The sequence below is a fragment of the Micromesistius poutassou genome (assembly GCF_964030765.1).
Source record: "Micromesistius poutassou genome assembly, chromosome: 2".
NCBI classification, from domain to species: Eukaryota; Metazoa; Chordata; class Actinopteri; order Gadiformes; family Gadidae; genus Micromesistius; species Micromesistius poutassou.
In genome coordinates, this window is record NC_140272.1 from 17,153,466 (window position 1) to 17,161,287 (window position 7,822).

The window sequence follows — 7,822 nt, forward strand, 5'->3', positions numbered from 1 at the left end:
ATTCTTGGCTAAAATATTTTTACTGCTAAGATTGTGAAATTGACAGATATTGTTATATACCTCCAAACAAAAAAAGGCCTAAAATATAGCCTGTCCGTATGGGAGTTAAGACATATAAACTAATGCAGAATGATAACACAAGCTCTGAGAGCTTTGAGACTTGGCAAGTTTGTAGCCAGGGAGTCACTTCACCTACTGGAAAAACCTGGATGTGAATATCTTGATGTATGAAGTAGATGGAGACCTATAAACACATACCTAAAATAAGCGGACAGTGAAAAAAATGATTTCTATGCAGAATGTTATCATTTACTTTGTAGTTGCTTTGCCAGGCATTATCATAGGAACACATAAGATGGCTTGTTGGAAAGGTGGGATTGTGCTGAATCCAGCAATACCAAACATGTATATATGGTAAGAACAATGAAGATGGTATCTCACTCAATGTATGAGGTGTCCAAAATGAAAGAAAATGAAACGGTGACACAGCCTCCAGTCCAATGCCCAATATCAGTGGTCAGAGGAATTTTGATAAATTCAATAATACTGCAAATTAACTTACATGAGGTAAGTGCTGCTGTATATTATAATACATTTAATGATTATATTTTTAATATGGCACATTGTATTATATAGTTCATACAGAAAGAAAGATCCAATTGAATCAGGTTATAATTGAAAGGAACACCTATATCAAAATATTTACATCCACTTGAATTTCTTTGTAGTCAAGTAATTACTGAATAATGGGAAATAATGTTGGCAGCTTTGGTCTCTCCAGACCAGAAGTGGGCAGTAGAACCCACTACCCCCTTGATGTGACCTTTGATGTGACCTTTGATGTGGTTGAATTAGAAATAGAAGACCTTTGACCAATGATGAAGCTAGCTACATCATTGTCTTCATGGATATTTTCCTAAACTGACAGGTAAATCATTGCATTACAATCATTACATTTCATGTCAAAAGGCTGACCTAGAATCATACAAGTAGTTAAATAGCCTAGCTAAGAAAGTGCTTAGCCCTCTGAATTAGCACCATTCTTTCTGCTAGCAACAAAACTGTAGAGTGAATTATATTATTATGTTATGTTATGTTTTTATTATGTTTATGTTTATATTATGTTATTATATTATTATGTTATTATATTATTTTAGGGCTGAACGATTTATCGTTTTCTGATCGAAATTGAGATTTCAGACAACGCGATCTCGTGATCGCCAAAGCCGCGGTTTCTTCCGTGTTCCTGACTGACCCGAGATCTGTTGTCAACTATTTATACCGGCACTTGAGAAATCACCACAAGCATTTGCACGACGAGTGCATGACGAAAAAGTCCGGTGAAAAGTCTCCCCCCGTCAACAATTCCGACCGCGGACCCTGTTATAATGTAATGTCCCCAATTAATGTAAAGCAATTGGCCCGCCGGCATATCGCATTTCAGCGTTAACGCGCGTCTCGGCGTGGTAACCCTGGCGCGTCAACTCCGGCAGCCCGTACTCCGTACCTCCCCCCGTCAACAATTCCGCCCGCGGACCCTGTTATAATGTAATGTCCCCAATTAATGTAAAGCAATTGGCCCGCCGGCATATCGCATTTCAGCGTTAACGCGTTGACGCGCGTCTTGGCGCGGTAACCCTGGCGCGTCAACTCCCCCCCCCCCCCCCCCCCCTTGAGTTTGACACCCCTTGTTTACAGAATAGATGTGCAATATCTACCAGAAAAATCGCAATTAGATCTTTTCCTGAAATCGTTCAGCCCTAGAGTGAATGTGTAATTTAACATTTTATTATAAAAATTCTAATTCTAAAATGTATATTATTTCCCTTTTTCCTAGTCTGTTGAATTATGGAGGATGTCTTACAGACATTGGATCCAAATCTTTGTATCATTTGTGGGAATCATTTTGAAAAGGGCAAGAAAAAAGATCCCTATGTCCAAAACCCCACAGTAGAAGGCCTCCAACGCATACTTACTCTTGCTCAGCAGAGAGATGATGATGTCCATAAAAACCTTGCTCCATATAGAGATGACATACTTTCAGCCAAAATTAAAGTGTCATATCATGTATCATGTAGAGCAAACTACTGCAAGAAAAAAAACAGTGAGCAGCAAGTTGCAGATGTTGAGAGTGAGAGCACATCTGTGCCAAGAAGGCTGAGTAGGTCTGATACAGCATCATTTAACATACGGAGAGATTGTTTCATTTGTGAGAAGGCCAGCACTAGACCAGAACCTCTGACAGCCATTTCAACTGGTACAGGCACGAGCACCAGAGAAAAGGTCCTTCATGCAGCTTCTGAAAGGCTTGATGAAGATGTACATCTTCGGATTCTTTCATGCCCAGATCTCTTTGCATATGATGCTAAATACCATAAAAAGTGTCTTGCACACTACATCTCTGAACGAAATATAGTAGCTGCCAGACGAAGAAAAGAATCTGAAAAGAAGCAGACAAATGTCTATGACAAAGCCTTTATCAAGCTAACTGAAGAAATTGATAAAACAGTGTTGTCCAAGGATATGAAAGTTCAAACTCTCAACTATTTGACTGATAGCTACGATGACATACTAATGAGCATTTCTGAGGAAGATGTGTCCACGGTCCAACACAAGAAATACAGATCCTGGAAACTAAAGGGAAAGCTGATGCAGCATTACAAAGACAGGCTGGTATTTGTTCCACGTCCAGGAAAGTCAGATCTGGTGTGTTCGGAGACTATGACTGTAGGTTGTGCACTGAGGGAAGCTGCTCTACTCAGAGAAAAGACTGAAGAACATACAGAAGACTATGAGACAACACTTCCAGAGACAAGTCAGAGTCTTTCTGAAACTCAATTATTACACAGGGCTGCAGACATATTGAGGAAAAGCATGGAGCAGGTAGAGCATGACAGTAAATCATATGTCAGCAGTGATCGTCTATCACGTTGTCAATGCAGCAAGTATGTACCAAACACCCTGTATGATTTTGTGAACTGGTGTGTAGATTCACGTGCCCACAGAGGTTACCAAACATGTGATGATGACCCAGCTTCGAAGGACAATCTGTGTGTGATAGCAATCTGTCATGATCTCATTGGGCAGAGCCGTCACATCCATACGCCAATCACACTGGGACTCGCCATTTTGATTCATCATGAGTTTGGTAGTAAGACACTCATCGATGAGCTCAGTGCAATGGGGCACTGTGTTTCCTATACAGAGGTTAGGCATTTCCTCACATCTGTGGCAGCAGACCAGATATCAAGGACAGAAAGAGGTGTCTACATCCCAACAGGCCTCACTGGAGTCGCTGAACATGGAATTGTTGATGCAGCCATCGACAACTTTGACCAAAATGAAGATACCCTGGATGGGAAGCATACAACTCATGCTATGGCTTCTGTTGTGTTCCGAAGAGGCCAAGTCTCCACAGCAGATACATGCCTAGCACGGGTTCCAGAGAGGTCCCTCACCACCTTAAACACATTCGACCTGAATGGAGATACACTTCACAGGTACTTATTTTTGACATTGACATTTTTTTTAAATCTATTTTTATGTTTTAATGTTATGGTATCCACTTATTCACATGCACTGCTAAAAAGATAATGGGTGGATGAAATGTTTAATAGTGAAGTGAATGTATGCTGTGAAGTTTTAAAGTGATATAATATTCAATGCATATGATCACAAGATTATCCTCTCATTTCAATTGACAGATACATCAAATCAACAAAGCGACCAGAACCACCTGAACTTCCTGAGTTACTAAACACAAACACAACAGTCTCTAAAGCAGCTGAAGACAGAGATCTGGTATGGAAGCTGTCCCGAAATGTAATTGAGAATCAGCAGCATGTCCCTTCATGGTCTGCATTCAATGCCTTCACGTCAGACACTGCTTGTTCAGTAGCCAGTGTACTCTACATGCCCTTCATAAGAGAATCACCCTCAGAATTGTCCACCATCTATACATCTTTGATAAGACTTGTACAGCTTGCTGCAGACCTGGGACAGGACCATATTCTTGTGACTGCAGACCTTGCTATTTATAGTAAAGCACAACAGATAATGTGGAGCAAACCACTTCCTTTACAAGGAAAGATCACAATGAGACTGGGAGGTATGCATATCACGATGGCTTACCTGGCAAGCATCGGAAAGCTGTATGGCGATGGTGGACTCTTTGACATACTTACTGAGTCAGATGTGTATGCAGAGGGAACAGCTCGACAGATGCTTCAAGGGAAACAGCTGGCAAGAGGAGTAAGGAGCATAAATCTAGCCTCTGAGGCTCTGTTCAGGCTCTTCTGGAAAGCTATGCAATCATGGCTTGAAAAACAAGGCCAATGTGCAATGACTGAAGAACAAGAGCAACTCCTACGAGATGTACAGCATGCATTTCATGGTAATGACAAGGCCACTGCTCAACAGTTCATCGGTGAGGTGGAGACTGAACTCCATGAGATTCAGAAGAAAATCCAGAAGTTCACAAATGAGGGAGTTAAGCAATCAGCAACATTTGGATACTGGATAATGTTCCTAAATGGTGCTGATCTGTTGCTACGGATCCTTCGCTCAGAACGCGAAGCTGACTTTCAACTTCACCTGAATTGCATGTGTGAAGTTATGCCTTGGTTCAGAGCTGCTGGAAGGACCAATTATTCCAAGTACATGCCTGTCTATGTTGCAGAAATGAAAGCCCTTGAACATGAACAACCAGAAGCATACACATTCATGCAGCAAGGTGGGTTTGTTGTTCGCCGGTCTGAGCATCGAAGCTTCAACTGTGTGGCATCTGATCAGGCACTGGAGCAAACCATTAATCGTGAAGGCAAGAGTCAGGGTGGAGTTGTTGGTTTTACATTGCGAAAGGGAGCTCTCACAAGATGGCTGATGACAAGACATGTGACCACAGCGTATGTGGATGCCATGAAAGAGCTTTGTGACACTGATGCAAAGGGCCAAAAAGTACACCAGGAGCATGGAGCATCCAGAACGGAAAGAGACGAGAGAGACATACAGAAGATAATGGAAGCTGTGGAGCAGAGACAGAATCCTTTTGATCTTGAAAGCATTCCTGAGGAATTGATCAATATTGCAAGTGGTCAGGTTGCATCTGAGAAGGTTGCAAAAGGGCTCTCAAACTTCCTCCAAGATGGTGCAAAGCAGAATGCCGTCTTTATTGAAGAACGTCTGGCAAAATCAAAAAGAACAAAGAGCTTCTGGGAGCCTGAGAAAAGAAACCACTGTGCAACCTTCAAGGATATGAAAACATCAGTTGGAGTCCAGTCTAGACAGGTTCACATGGACTCAGATGTGCTCTTTCGAAGGTTACTGGCTGTTTCCAAGCAGCGAGAGGTGTCCATGGAAACTGTGATGTCTCACGAACTCGCAGCTGTCCCGCCCTCTTTGTTTTATGATGATGGAAGCATGAGGAAGACAAGTAAAGCTGACCTTGCCAAGAAACTGGAGGCTGTTGTTGAAGAGTCACAGCAGCTGCCAAATGTTGATGTACCATCAGCATACATCATCGATGGCTCTCATACAGACTCTCCATGATTCAGCCTTTCAAACATTCAACGACCTGGCCGAGTGTGTCTGGAAAAAGATCACAATGTTAATGGGAAAGGAAGGCATCAGCTGTGTTGTTGTAGTGTTTGACAGATATGACCATCAACACTCAGTCAAAGATCTAGAGAGGCAAAGAAGAGGCACCATTCAAACCACACGAACACATATCATCACAGGACAAGCAAGTGTTCCAAACTATAGGAAATACCTTAAGATCAGTGGAAACAAGGCTGCTCTATGTAGCTTTGTGAGTAACTACATCACAAGTACTGGGCCGATGAGACTCTCTTCAGAGAACACAGTTATCTTGGCTGGTGGATTTGATAATGGTGAGGAAGTAAAGAGGGTTAGGAAGTCAGGCATCGACAATTTGACAGAGCTTTACAGTGACCAGGAGGAGGCAGATACGAGACTGGTGTTACATGCAATACACCTTGCAAGGTCACATTCTCGTCTAATAGTCAAATGTGATGACACAGATGTGCTGGTTTTGCTGATCTACTATACAAGCAAAGGAATGTTTGGATCCTCTGCAGTTTTCATGCACTCTGGACATGGCCTGAAGGAAAGATTCATCCCAGTCTGTTCAATCACTCAGAAGCTTGGACCGGTTCTTTGTGATTGTTTGCCTGCATGCCATGCCCTCACAGGTTGCGATACAACAAGCAGCTTATACAGAATTGGGAAGACCACTGCCTTCACAAGACTGAAGTCCCATCTGAGTGAGCTGAAGGAAATGACTAAGTTTGGACTTTCTGGAAGCCTACAAGAAGCTTTGCCTGTGGCAAGAAAATATGCCCTGCTCCTGTATGGCCAAAAGAAAAGGGTGGATGGACATCTTTGCACCAATCTGGATGAGCTGAGGTACACACTTGCATCTACCACAGATGCATCTGCAGCAAATCTACCTCCAACAGAAGATGCCTTCCAGCAACATGTGTTGAGAGCCTTGTATCAAACAGCAGTGTGGCGTCACAGCCACCTGGCCAGGCCTCATCTCTGGAACCCAGTTGGTAGAGGATGGAAGCTCAGAGAAGATGGGTCCATTGAACCTGTGATGTTCCAGAAGGAACCAGCACCTAAAGAAGTCAGAGACATCACCCATCTGTACTGTAAAGATGGAAAATGCAATGATACCACCAAATGCCAGTGTCTTGCAGTGGGATTGACTTGCACTGAGTTTTGCTCTTGCTCTTTTCCAGACTGTCCAAATGTGACTCATTTTGTCACTGATGATGATGTGGATGAGTGACAATGAAATGTTATAGTTTAAGTAATAGTTTTATTAAAAGGCTCATCAATGCCAAACTGCAATCCTGACTCCAGGTCTCTTGTGTGTGCTATTGCCAGGCCCTAAGCCTTAACTAGACTCACCTCAGATAGGACACTACAGCACATTGCAATGCAATGAGTTCTTTCATTTGGGACAGCTAAAACATCTAATTATGAATGATTGCATGGTTTATTTTATATTATATATATAATATATTTATATTATATTTTTATATTTGGTTGGCTGGATTTAGCGCAACGACATCCTTCCAATAAGCCATTTTATGAGTTTCGAGGACAGTACAAGTAGTCACTGTAAAAGTGTCATCTTTCAATTTCAGTCTTTGTTTCCATATGAACTGTATAGATATATACAGTGTATATACAATGTGCTATATTATTTGTGTCATTATTAAATGTGTAGTATAGAGCAGCACTAACCTCTTACTTAATTTGCATTTGCAGCTTTGGACTTTTATATCAGAGTTTCATTTTCTTTCATTTTGGACACCTCATACATTGAGTGAGATACCATCTTCATTGTTCTTACCATATATACATGTTTGGTATTGCTGGATTCAGCACAATCCCACCTTTCCAACAAGCCATCTTATGTGTTCCTATGATAATGCCTGGCAAAGCAACTACAAAGTAAATGATAACATTCTGCATAGAAATCATTTTTTTCACTGTCCGCTTATTTTAGGTATGTGTTTATAGGTCTCCATCTACTTCATACATCAAGATATTCACATCCAGGTTTTTCCAGTAGGTGAAGTGACTCCCTGGCTACAAACTTGCCAAGTCTCAAAGCTCTCAGAGCTTGTGTTATCATTCTGCATTAGTTTATATGTCTTAACTCCCATACGGACAGGCTATATTTTAGGCCTTTTTTTGTTTGGAGGTATATAACAATATCTGTCAATTTCACAATCTTAGCAGTAAAAAAATTTTAGCCAAGAATCACTTTCATGTATGGGAGACCTTAGAG